General features: G+C 27.6%; 1 pseudogene across 1 annotated transcript in view; it reads right to left on the bottom strand.

Annotated features, from left to right (window-relative positions):
• Window positions 1-22,822, bottom strand: part of LOC147808302 (voltage-dependent calcium channel subunit alpha-2/delta-4-like) — a 50,803-nt pseudogene that overhangs the window by 1,391 nt on the left and 26,590 nt on the right. The window contains exons 18-23 of the transcript XR_015434963.1: window positions 19,103-19,164; window positions 16,877-16,956; window positions 15,641-15,686; window positions 13,496-13,644; window positions 11,913-11,994; window positions 2,196-2,310 (exon numbers count right to left, since the gene is read on the bottom strand). The product of XR_015434963.1 is annotated as a voltage-dependent calcium channel subunit alpha-2/delta-4-like (transcript). The remainder of the gene's footprint in view (window positions 1-2,195; window positions 2,311-11,912; window positions 11,995-13,495; window positions 13,645-15,640; window positions 15,687-16,876; window positions 16,957-19,102; window positions 19,165-22,822) is intronic.

Raw genomic sequence — 22,822 nt, 5'->3', positions numbered from 1 at the left:
AGACTTACAGACAAAAGAAACATTAAAACAAACAAATTCCTCCATAATTGAACTAAGCGTGGCTTTAAAAAAAAGAAGAAAAAAAGATATTAAAGTTTGTAAAATCTATAGCAATAACTGAAAAAAGATTGATGATAAAAACCTCAGGTATTTACTACGAAATCGCACAAATCGAGCAGGTGAAAAAGAAGTTAATCAAATGTATGTTTCAAGATTCACATATTATAATTAATAATACTATACTAAAAATATTGAGATTTTAAAAATATTCAAAATTTAGCAGTGACAACCGCTGAAAAATTGATAGAAAAACAACAGTAGAATTATCGTATCAGATTATTAATATTCAGTTGCGCAATTTGAATTTTCTGTATCATAGTAATATCTGTATTTTAAGATATCATGTAAAAATCAACAGCAAAAACTGCAAAAAAAAAAAAAAAAAAAAAAAAAAAAACAAATCAAGTCTGCAAAAAATCAATTACACAAATAAATACATGATTAGAATTTCTCGCTTCTTAATAATATTGTATGAAAATATCACGATTTAAAAAATCATGACGATATTAAGTAGCAAAAACTTTAAAAACCTCAACTAAAACTTGGTAGTGTCCTTGTAAAAGAAACGATAATAATAAATACATAAATTGAATTTTGCGTGTCATAATAATATTAGAATTTTAAAAACCATGAGAAAATCAGTAGCAGTAACTGCAAAAGAAAAAATCTGTAGAATCGACATCGAAATCAGGTATTATAATGATATCCAGCGAGTTGAAATCTCCATCTACAGTTATCATATGAAAAATTCAATCTAATTCAGGGTGCATAGCCAAATCTTTGAATCAAAAATAAGCACTTTTTAAAAACTTTTCAAGAACTTTACAAAAATTTTCAAGCACTCAAAAAATTCATATTCAATCAATGATATTATTGAAAAACAAGAACTTTTTATAAACAGTTTTAGCGTTAAAAAAAAAAACCCAAAAAGAAACGGGCTTAAATCGAAACAATCAGTACTTTCCCACATCACCGAGTGAATTCAACTTGACCCTGAACTCAGAACAAAAGTACCCTTACCCCCTAAGTCAAAAAAAGTGTTAGAAGTAAAATGAAATAAACAAGAACAAAATTAAAATAAATTAAAAAGAAAAACATTTCATAAGGATCTGATATTCTCTATCCGAATTGGAGCACTCGGGTTTCGGTTTCAAGTGTGCGCGCATGCGTAAGTCATAACGTGGGTACGACATGAAGCCCGCGTGAATGATTACGTAGCAAACTCCCCATTTTTCATGAAATGCATGGGATCCACCAGATATCACTGAAGGGGAAAAAAATTATTCGTAAAAATAAGCACTTTTTAAAAACACCAGCTGGAAAAAGCACCTTTAAAAGCTTTTAATAATGAAATCCCCAAAAAAGCACCTTTAAGTACTTTTTACAAACGCTACGCACCCTGTAATTGTATCCAATTAAAAAACGAGAGCAAATATATAATATTGATTAAATAATTCCTTTATTGCAAATCGGAATTTATTACACATTTAAAATCAAAGTTTAAAAGGAATGAAAAAAAAAACACAATTTTTTTTTCTAGGGAACAATAATTTAAATGTTGCTATTTCAGAATTAGGTACTTTGAAGACTGTCAACTTAATTATTTTTCTTTTCGCCTCCGTGGTTCATTAATTTTAACCGAAGAAGTTATTACAGATACAAAGTTTTATAAGAGTTAATTATAACAGATATAAAGCATACAAACTCAAACAAATCTGCTGAAAAAAAGTTCTTTTGGATCTCATTAAGTACTCAAAAAGAAAAAAAAAGGTGCTTGTAAAGGAGGTATAAATTTCATGTTAAGGAGATTTTGTGTAAGTGGGGAAATTTAAATTTTTGATTAGCGAAATTCCGAGAAAATTTTGTTGAAATATAAATTACTGATTTACGAAAGTCCGTTAATCAATAATCTTGAGAATCGTGGAATTCTGCAAATTAACAGAAGAAACACATGCCTAATAAGAACAGAAATTCCCAATAATCCCAATTTAAAATGAATTTTAAAAATCAAATTGAGTAAGTAAAATATATTAAAAAAATAATCATAAATAAATAAAAAGGATTCTACCTATACATTATTAGCCCTTACTGTTTATATTCAAAACTGCAATGAATTTATCTTAAAAAAAACATACCTTTGGCATCTCCACGATAAGAAAATATAGTTTTGATTTCACAAGGAATATTTTCAGTAAGTTCACGAGATTTTACTATCATTGGAAAAATATTCCTCCTATTATACACCAATTCCTAAAAGAAACAATATATAGCTGTAATGAAATATTACAAGTTATAAAATTATAATGTTAAGTTTTATAGTGTAATGAATAAAACAGTTTAACACATTGAATCAGCAATAATATATATATATATATATATTTATACACAACAAAATAAATAAATACAAGAAAACACAAAGAAAGTTAAGAAAAACAATAACTTTCATTTATTGTGCATAAGCTGCAAGTAAACAGAACTCATTAGATAAGTTCAAAATAAAGATAAAACAAAGGAAAATAATAGACATAAGAAGAAGAAAAAAAAAGGGGGGGGGGAATGACTTTTTTTCTCTTTATTATTCCCCCCTTTTTTTCTTCCTATGTCTATTATTATTCCCCCCCCCCTCTTTTTTTCATATGTCTATTATTTTCCTTTGTTTTATCTTCATTTTGAATACATATATATATATATATATATATACATATATATATATATACATATATATATATATACATATATATATATATACATATATATATATATATATATATACATATATATATATATATACATATATATATATATATATATACATATATATATATATACATATATATATATATATACATATATATATATATACATATATATATATATATATATATATATATATACATATATATATATACATATATATACATATATATATATATACATATATATATACATATATATATATATACATATATATATATATACATATATATATATATATACATATATATATATATACATATATATACATATATATACATATATATATATATACATATATATATACATATATATATATATACATATATATATATATATACATATATATATATATACATATATATATATATATACATATATATACATATATATACATATATATACATATATATACATATATATACATATATATATATATATATATACATATATATACACATATACAGTGAATTCGCTATAACTCGAATCTGATAGGACTGACAAAAAACTTCGACATATCGGAAGTTCGACTTACCGTTAGTTTCGGTTTTGGACTTTCAAAATATTGTCGGATTTTTTAATTAATGCTTATTAATTACAAATCCTCTAAATGCTTACAATATTTAAGATTATTTTTCTGACAAGCCATTTACGATAAGACTGTTTGAAGCACTTTATAATACTCTGGTCCATCATCTGCAACTTTGCTGTTGTGTTTGGCGGGAGAAACTGCAAATTTACTGCTTTCAAATTAGGTAGATCACTATGAGCTGTGCATTTATACATAAAGAGTATCACAAGAGAAACATCGGGGATTTCGGTATTTTCCGATAACAAGTAAGGGCAATTTCTCTGTCCCAGACGCATTTCTTTCAACTAGTACAGTCAAACGTTCCTTGCTCATTTTACCTCCTGAGCAGTTTTCATCCTTAAACATCACAGTCTTATTTGGAAGACATTTAAAAAATAAACCCATTTCATCATATTGAAAACATCATTTTAACTGTATCCTTGAAGTAAATTTGGTAACGTTTCATTTAACCACTGTTTACATACTTCAAGAGGGACAGCTTTAGCTTCTCCATGAATAGTGTGAAAGACATTGTGTGTGTTGCAAAGGAGGGGGCAAGATATCAGCTCCTAGGTTTTTTTTCTTGCTTTAAAAGATCCAAAAAAAAAAAAAAAAAAAAAAATCGAGTTAAAGGGAGTAAAATTCGAGTAATCGAGAATAATTGACATGAAATTGAAGATAAAAAGGTCGGGACCTCATAAAAAAATCGAGTTATAGTAATATTCGAGTTATCGTACTTCGAGTTATAGCGAATTGACTGTATATACACATATATATACATATATATATATATATATATATATATATATATATATATATATATATATATATATATATATTAGAGCGTATCGAAAAAAATCGAAATTTCCTAGATCTTTTCGCGGTAGTGCGGAAAAGATGTGAAAACCCATCATTAAAAATTGTGCGGAATATCAAAACTCTGGGTCAATATCTTCTGTAGCCTCAGTGGGCCGAAAATTGGACTAAAAATCATTAAAATAAAAAATAATAATAAACAAATCCTTATTTCGTTTATCGGTTTGGGGTAGTGTTTACAAGTTGCTATTCTATGACAAATACGACCATAAAAAATTTTAGAATTATATTTTAATATCGTCTGCCGCCTCATCGCGACAAAATTTTGGAAAATGAAGGCAAAATTTTAAGTAAATAAACTTCACACTTACCTCATTTAAATAGAAAGAGAGACTTTATTTTACCTCTTAAACATACAAATGACAAAAGCATTACTGTTTGTAATCATTTTTTGTCTCAAATCTTGACATATCTTTTCTGGATTCTAGTGTCGCTCTAATAAATCTATCTCTGTGCAGCGGCCCAACTGTTTTTCCAGAAGCTGCAGTAACTAGCTTCACAATCCGCTCCACTGCTTGTGTGTGTGAAGGAAATTTAATAAATTCCCAGCAGTCCATTGGCTTGCCGTCCCTTAGCATCTTCAGAAGTTCTTGAGAACTGATCTCTCTGAGAACGGGAGGCGATGTCACATAACAAGCTTGCCAGTCAATGAGATCTACATAGTCTGCTGCTTCAAAGTTAAGAGCCGGAATAACAAATTTGCGAACACAATTTCCTTCTGGGCTAACTTCCCTTGCCTTAATAATCCGCCGAGCTGCAAGGGTCCTAATATGGCACCCCTCATCCGTTAACATGGCCAAAAGCATGTTTTCTGGAGCTGCAAAGTAAGCGTTGCGAGAAATAATTGGTTTGATTACGTCACGATACTTTTTAGGCAAGTAGCGAGAGGAATTGATGAAATGCCACAGGTGTCTTGTACCGTCTTTTATGGAATGATGAATCTTTATTCGGAACCATGAGGGTGCGTAGACTCTTAGAATGAATACAACTAAAGTTAGCAACTCGTTTGATGGGTCTAATGTAGATATATATAACCTCAGTATTCGATTAGCAGATGTTAGCCAACGAGCCAAATTCAATGTTCCTGGTTCCCGGTTAGCTAGATTAGAACTACAAACGCCAGAACTAATGGCGGTGCAAATGTTTAATAAGTATTTCTGATCTGAACTGAGCGTGGTGGGATCAATATCTGGCATCTCGCATTCAATGCTATTAAAAGCAACGATTGAAAGCTTTTCGCATCCTTTGAGGTTCCGTCCAATGTCTCCGGTGTTAGATGTGGGGCCAGATGACTTGCCGTCAATCGACTCAAATAGGTGTCGTAATGGCAACTCATTGAAATGAAGTAAGCAGATAATTCATTGTACTGGTCTCTGAAGTTTCAATTCAAGCCTGCGAATTACACCATTAAACAATCCTGTGTTCACTACAGTGCCGTCACACCCGAGAACAAAAAGATTACTAAAATCATCCAATAAATCACCTGTTACATATTCGTAAATGCTATTAGATATATGAAGACTAGATCCACTTACAGGCGTAACATGTCCCATCCACGTAGAATCAGGCTCCGATAGAATACAGTAATGAGCTTCTACAATTGTTCTTTGGAACTGCTTACCCTCGTGTGTTTCTGATGTTCAAGTTTTGTCATGTCGTCCATCAAAATAAAGGCCATATATAGTGGAACGATTTTCATTTGATTTTGAGACAATTTCTTTGTAAATTCTCGATTTTTCCCACCATATTTTATTTTGGTATGTAACGAGGCTGGTATCTGATTCCGATATTAAACCCAAATCTTTCATAACACTAGATGCTATAGCAGCTGTGGCTCTGTTGGATACACCATATCTTTGACTGACAAGAACTGTGTTATCCAGTTTTAAACGCATTTGATTACTCCTTGTGGGCTGCTTAAGAGACACAATGTAAGACGCGTGTTTGGTGCCCATCTTGTCTTCCTCCGCCGTTATCTCTATCGCATATTCTATTTCATTTTTCTTTTCATTCTGTACTGAATAGCTTGACGCAGAAGCAAGAGACGCGTGTTTTGCAGATTTTATCCTGATTGTATCCTGTTCCTTTTGCATTTGAAGTTTCTGGAGTCGTTTTGATTCTGGAGCATCAACACTTCCGTAAACATTTTTCTTTCCGTTCTTTGGTCAATGAGGAACATCTGCTCATTTGCAGGAACTTTGCTTTCTTTCGGGCAGACACACTTCTTAAAAATCGCGCATTTACAGGCAGATATGTCAAATAGTTTTTTTGCTTCCATTTTAAAGTTCTAAACATTTTTCAGAGCAGTCGCACTTTTTTCCACATGTTTTATATTTTTCATTATCGATCGATATTTTCCATGGTATACTTGTATCATGCCACAAACACGTTTATGTGAAACTGAAGGAATGGATGCTTCGACGTATAAATTTTCAATCTTCAAAGCCACAGTTTCCGCAATAACTGAAAAACGTGGTTCTTTATTTCCACCAGTTTCGCAACCAATACGCCATCTCTCGTGAGCGCAACATCGTATCATGTCCTCATGCGTTGGCAGCATTCTTAAAAAATCTTTTGGTGTTCCAAAACTAGGGCATTGCAACGTTTGCCGTTTTGAAAATTTTGACTGTGATGATTTTGGCATTTCTAATATTTACCAATATCTCTTATTAGAAAATTGCGACGAAATACGCAAAACCAGAAGAGAAATTCCTCAAAAAACGACTGCAGTACAAATGTAAAGACTGTAAACTAATTGAACGGATACTGCTTTAAGCAAGTTAAAACCAGTGGTGACTCGCAGATGTTTGTGGCGCCGGCCTACTGCAATTAGTCAGAAGAAGGAGAGTAGTCACGTGATTTACTGGTCGCTCCGATTTGTTTTTTGGGTTCAAAATAGGGTTGTTCTACTTTTTTTGGCAGTCTCCAGTCTGTCTCGATTGTGCATTGTACAAGCAGTAAACAGTTATACAGAAAAGTACCAAAATGCGTCGAAATTTCCTAAATTGGATGCCGATGAGGCGGCAGAAGATATTAATCTGTACTTCTAAAATTTTTTACAGCTGTTGTTTTTAAAATATTGTAACTTTTAGTTGCTACCTCAAACCAATCAAAGAAATCTGTGATTACGTATTGATTTTTGTATTGTAATCATTTTTAGTCCAATTTTTGGAACTTTAGACTCACTGAGGCAACAGAAGATATCAACTCAGAGTTTTAAGATTCTGCTCATTTTTTAATAATAGGAATTCACATCTTTTCCGCACTACCGCAAAAAGATCTAAGAAATTTCGATTTTTTCCGATACGCCCTAATATATATATATATATATATATATATATATATATATATATATAACAATTGCATTCTAGAGATTAAAAGTGCAATTCGAATATTTAGTAAAAATGGCTGCTCTAGACACAGAAGTTACCCATAAGATTTCTTTTTGTGAGTAATGCAGATTTTTGCTAAACATTTTTAAATAAAAAAATTACAATAATAAAAACAAATTCTGAACAAAAAAAAATCCAATTTAATTTTAAAAAAATAGCTCAAAAATAATATTGACCCAGCGGGGGAAAGATTAGGTAACAAGCAATTGTCCTTAATTAAGACAAATAACTTATTAAAAATACACACAAAGCATTTAAAAAATTTCGTCAAATAATGTTTTTTTTTCTGAAAAAATTCCCCCCCAAAGTTTTTTTTTTACATAAATGAAAATTTCTTTTGGAAATATCAACTTTGCTATTATCTCATAAAAAATAGAAGTATATTAAATTTAGAAATATTTTCATAATACTCTTTGTTATCTTGTTTTCTCATTTAATACTAAAATAATACTAAACATTTACATTCATTGTGTAAAACATATACAAAAAAAATGGATAGTTTTAAATCATATATTGAATAAAAATAGGGTAATTATTTATACTTAATTCATGAATTCATTATAATAAATAATACAGATCTCAGTGAGCAATGAAGTGAACTCAGTGAACTGATGTGTCAAAATAATTACTGTTTTTTGAAATAAATTTCCCTTCAAAGTATAGAATTTTTTCTCTAGATACATCAAAAATAAATTTGAAAGCTAATTTAGATCATAGTTTAAAAAGTCTTTATTAACAAATTTCCTAACATAAATTTCTTCTCCTTCAATTTCAACACCTGATATTTTCTTTATGTTTCTCATGGCCAATCATAAAAAATTAATCATATGATCAGAATAAAAATTGCAATTTAAATATTGTTTTAAAATCACTGAGGTTTAAAGTAATTATTTCCTTAATTAAAACTTATCTTTAAAAATTATACTTACATTTAAATTATAATTATATTTTGTTAAAAAAATTCATCAACACAAAAATTGTAGTTGGGTATAATATTAGGCAGGTGAAAAACTGAAAACTTTAGCCAAAACACCATCTTCTTCACGTATAAATAAACAGCAAATTCACAAAATACAGAATATGAAACTTCTCATTGAAAAACAAATTATGAAAATAATTTTAGAAACTAACAAGTAGTAGGTAATAAAAAATTAAAAAAAAAAAAACTAATCATAAAGCTTAAGAACACAGACTCATTTCTTTTTAAAAAAAAATAAGTGATATAATTCAAAGATGATATGAAAAACTTGTGATACCTATGATATACTAACAAAACTCATGATATACTAAAAATTTAGAAATGCAATAAATATTACTTTTAATATTTATCTGTGTTTAGAAATAAACACTTGTTCTTAAACGAAATTTGAAAATATTTACAACATCATATATAAATGACTTAGTTTAAAAGAAAGAATGTATGTGAAATATTCAATTTACAAATTTTTTTATAACAATGAGCTCATAAGTAAATTATCAATTTATTTAAAAAAAATGATATCAAAAATTTTTATTTAAATAATGATAGTAGAGAATAAAGATAGAACTTCACGTATAAATAAACAGCAAATTCACAAAATACAGAATATGAAACTTCTCATTGTAAAACAAATTATGAAAATAATTTTAGAAACTAACAAGTAGTAGGTAATAAAAAATTAAAAAAAAAACTAATCATAAAGCTTAAGAACACAGACTCATTTCTTTTTTAAAAAAAATAAGTGATATAATTCAAAGATGATATGAAAAACTTGTGATACCTATGATATACTAACAAAACTCATGATATACTAAAAATTTAGAAATGCAATAAATATTACTTTTAATATTTATCTGTGTTTAGAAATAAACACTTGTTGTTAAACGAAATTTGAAAATATTTACAACATCACATATAAATGACTTAGTTTAAAAGAAAGAATGTATGTGAAATATTCAATTTACAAATTTTTTTATAACAATGAGCTCATAAGTAAATTATCAATTTATTTTAAAAAAATGATATCAAAAATCCTTATTTAAATAATGATAGTAGAGAATAAAGATAGAACTTATAAAATGTTAACTTTTTAAAATTGTTTGATATTTTAAGAATCAGGGATGAGAGCAGTTGGAAAGTAAAAAAGAGGAAATTCAAGAATGAATATATATATATATATGTAATACAAAAATTATAAATACTTTTGTATTAATAAAAGAATTAAAACTCTTTCGGTTTCATAAAATGTCTTTGTTAAAGAGTAAGCATAGAGGTATTCTATTTTGGGAATTCAAGGCTGAAAACATACCCAGGGTTGCCACAGAAAAAAATGAACAAAATAGTTGCTTTTAGTAGCCTAAAGCATGAAAATAGTAGCCAAAAACTAGGAAAAACTAGGTAGTAGCCAAAAACTAGGGCCTAATAAGAACAAAAATTCATCAAGAATATGACTAAAATTTTGTTAATGACTTAATTGTCATATACCATCATCCCTTCAGTCAAGTTGGTGGCAAATATGATAATTTTCATATAAATGTTTATATATATATATATATATATATATATATATATATATATATATATATATATATATATATATATATATATATATATATATATATATATAAAGTGATTACTAAAATTCGAAATTCATGCATTGTAATACCGTTAAAATTTCTTTTTTTTCAAAAAAAAAAATAAATAATAAAAAAAATCATGCAGAATTTTTTAGTGATAATCATTGAAAAGGTGATCGAGATATGAAATAGACTTACAATGGAATTTGTGCAGATTGAACGAATTAAAAAGTGAAGACTCAAATTTGCAATTCAACATTTTTTATTTTTTATTCATTTTTATTTTTTTTCACCAATTTATGCTTGAAAAAAAACATCTCTAGGAGTACAGAAAAGAGACCCAACAGTTTCCTTTTCTTGAAAATAGTTGCTTTTTTTAGCCTTTTCAGGCAAAAAAAGTTGCCATAGTCGCTTCATGCCAAAAAATGTTGCAAATAGTTGCATTTTGGTCGCCTGTGGCAACCCTGTAATCAGGCATAATGACCACAGATTTGATTAACATTTTTAAAAAAGTATTTTACAGATTTCAGTTTTCATTTTTTTATTTCTTTAAAGAGCTTATTGATAAGAGAATAATAAAATTTTGCAAAATTATTTCAAACATAATGTTTGACAAACAAAACTACTTCATTGGAATACAGCTAGTAAAAGAGAAAAATGAAAAATTACGTGAAGTAACAGAAATAAAAAAATTAGATAGCATAAAATAATCCAAATCAAGAAGTTTATTTACTGAAAATAATACCAAGACAAGAAGTTTGCTTAAAATTTTGTAAAAATATGTTAGTGCTCAGAACTAGCATTCAACTTTCTTAGTTTTGCTGACTAGTAGAAATTAAGACAATTAACGCTCGTTAGCACAACTCTTTCTATTACTACAACCCTTCCATTTTAACGACCAATATATGAAGTATCACAAGCTTTTCGATTCCATAGACGTAGTGTTATTGTAATGTCCATCAGAGAGCCCGAACTGAACTGTTCATTTCAATATAGCACCTGAAATTTTATCTTTTTGCTTAATTCTAAGAAAATTACTTCAAAAACAGAGGTTGAATATTATTATGTGCTTTTTAAGTAAACATTCTCTCCAGGAAATAATTCAAGCTAATATTTAGTTTGATGCTATATTATAATAGTTTTATGCCAATAAATCTTTATAAATAAAAAAAAGGACACTTTATTCTTACCCTACGTAGTCAGGCCTACTTTATAGTCAAAAAGAGGGTGAAATATTGATCACTTTTCATTATAGAGATTTTGAAGCGTATATTGTGTTCCTATATGAAAATCGGAGTCACACCTGTATGCATTCATAACATTTATAAATTTCTGTACAAACGTTCAATTAATTCATGAATCTTGTTTTTTTTCATTTGAAGGTGGCATTTACTCTTTTGCAATGTGATTAAGTGGCTTATTTTGGAATAAAAACACATAGTATTTATAACATTCTTCTTAATTTTATTTTTGCTAAGTATTTCTTTGGAGGCATGTTATTTAACGAAAATGGCTGCTTGTAACCAATGTAAACATCATACGTTTCAAACAAAAATTAAAAATGTTGAAGGAAGCTGATAAAAGAATAATCGTTAAATTCTTTATCAATTATTATAATTGTTTCTTCATGAAGAATATAATGTAATAAAACTGGATGTTTCATTCTTATGATTTATCAATAATATGAAAAAATTATTGCTTACTCATCCATTAATGTTATTTTTTCACATTCAACAGAAGTTGCTTTAGCATCAAACACCAGACTTTGTATTAAATCTTTTTCACCTAAAACGAAGAAGGAAAAATTTAATGATTTCAATTTTTATAGGCTAACCATAACAGAAATAAATATTTTTCAGTTCCAAAACAAAGAATAAAAGCAGTAGGTTTGCTTTTTTGGCAAGGTCATAATAATATAGATAAATTTGAAGATAGTTAAAAGTAATATTAATAAATGTAATATGTTTGCTTCCAATCAGTAGTTAGTGAAAGTCACCTAGGAGTTAAGGGCATCAACAGAAATTTTTCTCAGGGGGTGCAACTAGCAAAATGTTCCTTTAAATAATTCAAAAACCGTTTTTTATTTCAAAATATATTTATATGTGTTGTAGATCAGAAATTTTCACAATTTCAATCATTTAACTGCAGCTACAAAGCAAAGAATTTAGAATTTTTATTAATATGAAAAAATTAAACAAAAAATAAATAACAAACTTTATTTAAGTTTTTTAATTAAAATATAGTATGAGCTCAACAGGAATAAACAGAGCTCTAGTGTTCCATAATTTTAAATTTAATATTAAATAATTGTTTTTGCTATATCTTCCAATCAGAAAAAAATATATTCATCCATCCATCGTTTCAACAATCAATGCAGGTATAATAGTTAATTTTAAAGATATAAATTTAAAAATGTAACATTTGCAATAACTTTATAAACCAGACATTTTTTTCTTCAAAACTTTGATTTTTATTGATTCTACAAATAACTTTACTAAGCTAGTGTTTTTTAAATTTAACCCGTTTAAGAACCAGTTATCCAGTTGAATTAATTATGTCTTAATTTTCTTGAAGTGATTATTTAAATTATATAAATGTCTGTCCTCAAGACATTAGTATGTTCTTGATTTTGTTTTTATGTCTTGTTATGAGCTATTATGCAATATAGAAAACAAATGTTCTTCCAAATACTACAGGTTTCTTACTTGAAAGTGACCTCATTTTTTATGGTTTTAGAATTGGTTAACAAAGAGAAATTTTACAACTGTTAAACTGTATTACGTAACTAAGTGCTTATTTCTCAAATAAATCAATATTATGTATCAATTGTTATATTGATACATAAAGATTTAATGGCAAAGAAACTTAAAATTTATACAAGTTTTTAGTTAAAACAAATTGTTTTATTAAAACAAATAATTATTTAATATCTACAAAATTAAATAAATATAAAATAAGAATGGGTTCAAAACGAGAAATTTTCAATGTTACATTGATACATAAAGATTTAATGGCAAAGAAACTAAAAATTTATAAAAGTTTTTAGTTAAAGCAAATAGTTTTATTAAAACAAATAATTATTTAATATCTACAAAATCAAATAAATATAAAATAAGAATGGGTTTGAAAAGAGAAATTTTCAATGTTATATTGATACATAAAGATTTAATTGCAAAGAAACTAAAAATTTATAAAAGTTTTTAGTTAAAGCAAATTGTTTTATTCAAACAAATAATTATTTAATACCTACGAAATCAAATAAACATTGAAACATTTATACACTCACATATTGGTTTGTCAAATATTGGGGGACGGGTGCTGCTTGTTCTCCATCTAAAATTTTGATTAGCAAGAGAGTCAGTTAAAAACCTTCTAATACTGTCTTCAGCAGATGTATAACCATCATCCTCTTTTTGGGGTTTTTCACAATATACCCTAATATAAACAGAAATTAACAAAAATGTATTACATAATGAAAAAATGGTAAACAGTAGAAAATTAAGTGTAAAAAATACAGAATTGGAATAAATATACATCTCTAAATGAATACTTTGTACGCATAAAAGGCTAACATAACCCTAAAAAAAGGGATGGATTCGTTTCTTTCTGTTGGCCACAACAATGCCTCAATTGCATCAAGAAACGAAACACGAATAATTCCTGATCGCGAGCACTAAGTTAAATAGCAATGACTTAATGAAATTTGAGGATCAGGAAGAAAAAAAAATAGAATAATTCAGATTTTGCCACTATTTATTGTGACATAAATGAAAATTTCTGAATAAATTATTTAGGCCTAAATGTGTGGAATTATCTTCCTTTTCATTCAGTTAAGAAACCAGTAAAATACAGATGATTGAAATATGCAAGAAAGACAGAAGTAAATGCAAAACATTTCCATGACTTGCACTAGTCATTTACAAACTTATATTTTGGATATCCAAGTTAAACAAAATTAAACACACATGAAAGAAAAGTTTTATGCCTTTGTTAAGTGGAAATGTAGAATTTTTAAAAATTTAAAGTGTGTCATTCCCAAAATAAATAAAAAATGGCAAGTCAGCATAAGTTGCCAGTGCCGAATTGTTAATTTTAAATTATACAAACACAAATGTATACATTTTTATCATATTGAGATGAATTTTAATATCTGATGTCCAATAAGTGTTAGTTTTAAGTGACGGACATCAGTATGATATTATTTGTAACTGATCATAATAACTATAATATTTATAATAACTATTAGTAAATAATTTAAGTTATTAAAAAAAACTACAACAATAGTTTTTTATTACTACTTGATAAATTCAATTCAGAATGTTTGTATAAAGGAAGGAAATAACTTTTTTCAAGCATACATTTGCAGCCAGAGTATAGTCTTTGAAATACTGCATGAATAAGAATAATATACTATTATGCTTCATTATCTAGTCAGCAAGCTAAACAAGTTGTTTGTGAGATGATTCAAAAGAATTAACAGAGAAAATTATTCCATGGCAGGGCCTGCGATAAAGATTTCAAATTATTAGCCAGTAAATTAACCAAATATCTTAAGTATTTGCCAATTTTTCAAAGTCTTTGCCAAATGCAAATCTTAAATTTTCATGATTCATTTTTTTTTCTCACAGAAAATTATTTTACGGTAATTTGTTTTAAGCTTATATTATTTGGACCCAATTCTAATTGGTTATGTTGCGCATGCGCATCCCTGAAAATTACCGCAATTGAATAAAAATATTGATTTGTTTAGAAAAATTCATTTTGAGGGTCGAGTTAAAGATAAATTTTTCTTTCCAGTGGAAAAAATAATTTGGCAAAACACAATTTAATTCATCAAATTCACGATTTTATCGCATTTGGCGAGGTGGCAAATACTTAGCACAGGCCCTGCATGGGTTGAAGAACAATGGTGAGCAGGGTTTGCAAACCCTTTGTTAATTAATAAAAACTTTTGCAAAGTATAGAGCTGTGCATTAGCTACCTATCACCCTTTTAGTTTTTTAAATTTAACTAAAACACTTTAGCCTAAAAGTTGATTGCTTAAAACTATTGAATTAAAACATTATTAAAAATGAAAATTGTTCAATAAAACTGAAATAATTAGAGCTCAGTCTATTGTAATTTTCAAAGAAATTAAGAACATCTAATTATCAATTGAATTTTTCTTCAAAATGCACAAATTTATAAACAAAGATATAGTATATGACTAAAATTAAAAATATTTTTGTATCCTTAAAAAAGATTCATGGGCAGAGTTAATGCATTCATTATCAATGCATGAAGAATTTCAAAAAATATTTCTAAAAATTTTAAGGGATACATGCCTTTGGTAAGTTTATTCACAATGACTTAATAAACAGAGAGAAAGTAATAATAATAAATGAATAAATAGTATTAGCAAGTTAATTTTAGTTTGAATCTCGATACTTACCAATCAGGATGGACTCGCCAGTTATCACCACGAAAATAGTCCATCCCTAAAACAACGAAAATAATTTATGTGAACGGTCAAACAAATTAAAAATAAAAATACAAGAATGATTTGAAATGAAAATTTTAATTAAAAAAAGTTAAATTATGAAGACATAAAAAAAAGTAAAAGAATTTTACATTAGTTTTGATTTTCTAAACATAAATAAATATAAACCATGAAGAAAAGGAGTATAAAAAATTTAGCACCTTTTCTTTACTTATGGAAAGCTAGTTTAAACTAGTCAATGTGTTAAAATAATAGTAACTCTCCAAACATTATTTAGACAAATGATTAATCTCTATGATCAATTATAACTTTCTTTCTTCTGCATGCAAGTCGAAAAAGGTTTTCTATCAGCAAGATTGTGCACATTAAAGAAATTTGAACTCATAATCCTCATAAAATAGTTAAAAAATAGCAAATTAATGAAAATGCATTGTTTGTTGATAATACGAGGAAGAGTTTAAATAGAAAACAAATGTCAAAAGTAGAAAATAACAGATAGTGAACTATTAAAAAAGAAAATTGTGACAATCTAATAGGTATTCAGCAAATAACAAATGAAATCTTATTAGGTCATGCTAAGTATAATAGAATATTAAATATTAAGTTTTAACTTTTGAGAGAGAACAACTAATCAAAAAATGAATTATTTATGTTAATCATACTTTTTATCTAAGGAAGCTCATGTTGCGTGAGTTTTACATTTTTTCAATTATCCAAATATTTTATAATTTTGATCCTAATTCAACAGAGATAGATACATAAATTTGAAGTAATATCCTGTAAGTAAAAATTGCTGATGCATTGGTCATTATAAATATACATTTGTTTTTCTATAACTAAATGTAGCACAAAAATAATAAAAAGGTTAAAGTATAATATAAAGCTGTTTCTATCAATACCATAAATACTGCTCTTAGTGCATGGACAGAAAATCACATTCATCACAGCAAACATGAAATTTATTAACAGCAGCAAATTACCTAAATGCTTATAAACTATGTCTCGATTTTTGCTTCTTATATGCATATGGGTTTATGTTTAAATAGAATCCTAAAACACATTCTAAAATTGAATTAATATCTAAATATTTTATAATCAAAATGTTTTTATCCCTAAAATCAAAATGCTTTCAAATATTGAAAAATTACATAATAAAATATAATTTTGGTGACAAAAAGTAACACTTACAATCTTCTTCTTTTCTTCTCACCTCAACTTTTCCGATTACTCTATAATGGCCATAAGGTTCAGGCAAAGAAACAGTTAATCTATAAGATACAATAAAATAAAAATGTTTTGTCAACACTTTGATAAGTAATAACAGTAATATAGAAAACTTAAATTTTCAGCATGAAAGAATCGAAACAGATGGCAACAAAATAGAAGTTAAGAATTCAAAACAAATTTTTCTATTTTGTTTTTTCCATTTGGTAATAGAATTTTTCATATTTATTTTAAATAATTTTCATGGACCACTAGCATTTTGTTATTAACTTTCACAATTGCTAATATCAATAATGAATTTTTTTTTTCTTTTTTTCCAGAAATAAAGTAATGTAGAAAATCAAAATTTTTGGGTGCTCAAATATCAGGAATAAACATCTATCCTGCATATTCCAGGAAGTTAAGCTTTAACTCTCAGTTAAAATTATAGAATTAGAAAATTTTTATTTCTATATCTTTACATAATTATTTGAACAAACCCTTGTAGACAAAATTCCATACTTCTATGAGAGAGAATGACGAAATTTGAAGAATAAAAGTTGATAAAATGTTATGCTACGATAAAATGTATGATAAATGTTACAATAAAATGCTGTTAGTTTTAAGGACTGGAATTTGAAAAAGAAAAATATCCATATTTATTTTGATAATATTGGCAAAAATCTTGGGTCCTAAATGATTTATTTTCTTAGGGACAGCAGAGAAAGAGAACACTTCAGGACCTGCTAAATGTTGTGCCTAAGACCTTACAAAGTCTAGAGATATTCTGAAATTGAATGTAATAAAACTTTTCATTACAGTAAATGAGTAAAAAAATTGTGAAGTGTACATTGAATGGAACTTTTAGTATAGATATAGGGGGATCAGATATAGTAAAAGACTCTGCCTCCTGTTTTCTAACACTCATCAATCGCTAGGAAAGGGACTCATAACAGAAATTTTTTTAATGCTTTGGCTTCGCTAAGGCTCCAACAATTTTAATATATATTTATATGTGATTTTTAATTTCAGATTTGAAACTTTTATTACAAAGAGAAACAAAATAAGTAAATAAATAAAAAATAACGTAATCATCAGCTCACACTTAATATAAATTTAATATAATTCCCAGTTCAGATAGTTGTTCATTCTTAAGAAAATAATTGAATCTAATAAACTTTCATTTAGAACTGATCTTAAATCATTAAATTACAAGAATAGCTTTTCTACCACAACTTGGGTAACAGACAATGTAGTTACAATGCAGGAGGTCTCTTGAATGTTTGTAGGACACGATGAAATTTCTAAAACATTGATGCATGAGTATGATAGAGTTGTCACTGCTTTGATTCTAACAAAAAGGAGCAGTAGCAAGGAAGCCACTGTTGGCTGTAAAATCCCAAGACAGGGGGCCGCATCATAAAAAACATCACACTAGGATCGACCAGTGGTCAATTCCCACTTCCATGTTGAGACTATCCCTGCATGTGTGGAGATGAAGGAGAATAGATTCGTTCAAAGGGAACTTACTTTATTTAAAAACAATTCTCTCAATTTTTATAATTATTTTGGAAGAGACACTGGAATGTTCACAAATTCCATTGTGACAGAGGGAACCTCAGATGAAGCATCTGCTCCCCTCTACGCACGCTCTATAATAAATCTATTTCTTATTATATGTAAAAGTGATTAACTTATCCAAATGAATTAGGCTGCATAAATTTAAGTCTAAGCTAAATCTTACTTCGAGCACGATCGACAATGGAATATGCGTCGATCCAGGTATTTGAGCTTGTTAAGGTTTACCTTTACAGTTAAATGGTAGGTACTAGGCACAATGGGAAAAGTAATTTAAGAAAATTAGGCAGTGGCCAGAAGGTTGAAACGGGGTGGGTGGGGGTGGTGTGATAGCATTAGCACAATGGGGGAAATTTAGGGCTACAGCTCCAAGGAAAATAAAGCTTAGGAGTGATCTGGCTCCAGCTCTCTACCCAGGAGAATTGCTTTGCCATTCTACACTATTTCTTATACTATAATCATGATTACAATAAAATACTTTTGAAGAAAATATCATAAAGGGAAGCATGCTAACTTTACTATAGAAGAGTTTAAAGGAAAATAAACAATAATAAAATATGAGAAACATAACAATATAGAAACTAGACAATAACTATTTCTGGAGACAATATGAAGGAAGACTCAAACACTTACGAAAAAGGAGTGTCATCAATAGGTCCATAGTAGTAAGAATTATTCCGAGTAACAATTCTTTTCTGCTCCAGATAAAAAAAAAAGAACATTAAAATAAGTAACAAAGTAAAAAACCCAAGGAAACAGCAAAATTATTTGTATAATAAACAAAAGCAGTAATAAAGGTAAGAAAAATTCATAAAAATGAATTATATTAAAATCTTAATCGATTGCTAAATAGCAAGATAATTCTAAGATCATATTAGATCACTTCATTATCTCAAATTAAAAGAATGCAAAAATTTAATTTATGAAATCTATTGGGAAAAATAATACGTTATTTGTTATCATTATTATCTTGATAAATTCTTTTTTAATAATTAAATATGGTTATGAATAATATTTTAATAAAAAAATTCATGTTCACAAAAAATTTTAATTTACTTTAATTTTTTTTCTCCAGCAAGTAAATCTGTGACAGAATAAAATGTAAACAGTTTCTTAGAAATTGCTAAGCAACTAGAAAACTTTAGTTTCGTTTAGATGAGGCGAATTGCAAATAACATTACTTGCATGCATTACAGACGAGACAGGCTCAACCAAACCCCGATACCAGCATTATAACAAAACAAGAAAAAGCTTTCAGAAACTAATGGAGAACTTCCTATAAAATTTAAATATATTTTTTTTCTACCCTCAAAAAAAAAAAAAAAAAACATACAAGAATCTGTTTAGTTAAGTTATTTGGTATAAAATATATGCAAAGAGCATTAAGAATTTAGAAATTTTTAATATCATGGCCTGAAAATATTTAATTTTAAATAATGTATTCTAGATGTCAGTAAATATTGGCCTTATAAATAGCTTTTAAAAAATTCTCAGCGTTTTTACTTATCAAATCTTTTGCTCAAATCAAAAGATTTTGGGATTACTCTCAAAAAGTGAGTTTGAGCTCACTAGTTTGAGTTGAGCTAATTTCAATACACTTGGACTGGCTACATTTTCCCCATAAGAAGTTTTAGTTAATGACATCATCATCATTGGCACGACAGCCCAGGGTGGGACATAGTCTTCCCTAGAAGATTTCTCCGTGTCATTTTTCTTGTCACCAGATCTTACTAGTTCAAAATGCTGATTATTTTAAAATACCAATGATTGAGTCATTCAAGTTTTGGATGTCCTCTAGCTTTACTAACAACTGGTTTGTGTAAGAATATCTTATGAGTTGGACTAGTTGTATCAAAACAAATGTGCCCAACAAATCTCATTGTTCAAATTTTATTATAACTATGTCCTCATAAATTATGAAAATTTCTGTAGAAAGTGCCCTCTTTGCAGTGGCGTATCTAGGGTATGGCAGGCGGGGTGAGAGCCATGGGCGCATTATTTGAAAAAGGCGGAAAATCAACCAACACCAACGTTTCTTTCTTTTTTTCAAAATATTTTGATATTTTGTTTGTTTTAAAAAAATAAATTTCACATACATACAAATACACAACAATAATAAAAATTTTAAAATAATAAATAAAACATTGAAAAGAATCATTTAGAAAACTCTCCAGAATGCAGAATAAAAACCTCCAATGATGGGATCCTCAGATAAATCTTTATTTTTTCAGTACCATAAGCAAAAAGACAAGATAAACATCTCTTCATATCACATTACCAGGATGTTAAAGGGCAATTATCTGGGGATGAATAGAACACCTGCAGGCAGAGAATAGCCCTTTGGTGGTGACAGAGGGCAAAGAAATGTGAAAACCATGGAGTGTCCCTGTCTAGTTCAGCCCAATTATCATACCCTTAAATGCTTGTAGATCGTAAATTTTATCAGGGGTGAAAATCACTTTGAAAAGCGGCTTTCGAATTTGTTGAATATACAAATAGAACCCTTGCTGTAAATTGGCGTAAATCCTTCCAAAAAGGGAGGTTTTGCCACACATGGTGAGAATCACTGTCACAAAACATTTAAATACTAAAAATAGGAGGTGCCTCTGCCTTGCTTAAACCAATGGTAATACTTAACAATGAATGCACCCCATCTATTCTTTTTTTCTGAAAAAAAAGACAGTCATAAGTGTAATTTAAACGAAGTGTTAGGATTTTCTTATAATCAAGGATTAAATTGTAAGTAATCATTTCTTATTTATGCATCATGCTCACTTTATTATTTCACGTTATATTTTGCAGCGATCGATATATTTTCTTTTCTAGCAATGCCAACTGCTCCACTTTCTTTAAAATATTTTATTGAGTGGTAGTTAAAAACGAAACCATGCAGAATTTAAGATAATTCTGGTGAAATTTATAATTCTCACCTGGAACAAAATTATGTTTCACATAATTTTTTTCAATTATTTATAATTTATACGTAGAGGGAGGAAATGGTTTTAAATTAAATAAACAAAGAATCATACAATAAATATAACTTTAGCTCTCAATAAAAAATATTTTTCTACACGGAGCAGAGCAAGTTTCCATTTTTGTATATGTAGATTGAGAGGGGCGTTTACTACAATATAATATTTTGTTTTTGTATATAATTATTTTTATTAAAAAAAAACATTTAATATGCACAATGATATTTTGGTATTAAAAAGTGAACTTTGTGTAATTAAATGCTTGTTATTGTATTATTATTATTAAAAACAATGACTTAATGGGAAAAAGAAAAGGAATGTTAAAATTTGAAATGTTGGAAACATAATTTTTCATGTTTCCTGAAAAATTATTGCAATAAGTAAATATTTTTGTGTAAATTGCGTAACATTGGCTCAGTTAAGAGTGCCGACTACCGAGAAATAGATTTCTTTTCATTCATTAAAAGATAGATTTTAGGTTTAAACACTCATAAAAGTTCAATTTATTTATTTTTAATTAATTTATTTATTTTTTAATGTATTTATTTATTGAATGAATAGATTAAGGAACGCATCTGTTATTTGCTCAAACTGATTTTTTTTTTGCTCTTAAGTCACAGAAATTCACACGTAATTTTAATTTTAAATTAATAACTTAAGCTCAAGTTTAAATAATCCTTTTGTTTACAAATTGAGAAAAAAAAGATATGTGTAATTTATCAAGACTTTACTTTGTATTTTTTTTAATTTCAAAGCATCTCAGACACAAAATTGTTTAATCTTTTACCTGCTATAGACCTATTTTGGTAGTCATAAATTGTACTTGAAAAAATTGTTTTTAAATAAATAATATAAAGTGTTTTAAATAAATAATATAAAGGTTCATATAAAGTGTCCTTTATTTATATATTTGTCCATTAGATTTAAAATAAAATGGAAACAAAATATCATTGAGGCTATAATATGTATTTTATAACTATCTATTAAAGCAGCACAATATCAACAATCATTTTTTTTTCATTAATTGATTTCCTTTATTTTAAGAAAATAAGTAAAAAATAATAATAAACATTTTATCGAAAAATTCGAGCTTGTTTATTTATGAAACATATGCATTTTTATAAAAATTCAAAAAGCTCTCTCTCCTCAAAATATTCAAAAGATTTATATTTCGCTTTTTTTTAAAAAGAACATCTTAAAAGTAATTAAATTCAATTAATTTTGGAAAGATTTATTCGGATAATGGCTTTGTCTAAAAAATATCAATGGTTAAATCCTTTATTTTAAATATGAATTATTTGTTGCTTGTGAACTGAAGTTGCATTTTAATGTAAAGATTCTCGATTGGGTAAATTTTTAACCGCTTAAAATTTTAAACTTA

This window comes from Parasteatoda tepidariorum, chromosome 6, assembly GCF_982258835.1.
Source record: "Parasteatoda tepidariorum strain Cologne lab strain chromosome 6, Ptep-v5.0, whole genome shotgun sequence".
Taxonomy (NCBI): Eukaryota; Metazoa; Arthropoda; class Arachnida; order Araneae; family Theridiidae; genus Parasteatoda; species Parasteatoda tepidariorum.
Note: the sequence above shows the minus strand (reverse complement) of the source record. Positions and strands in the feature narration are given on the sequence as shown.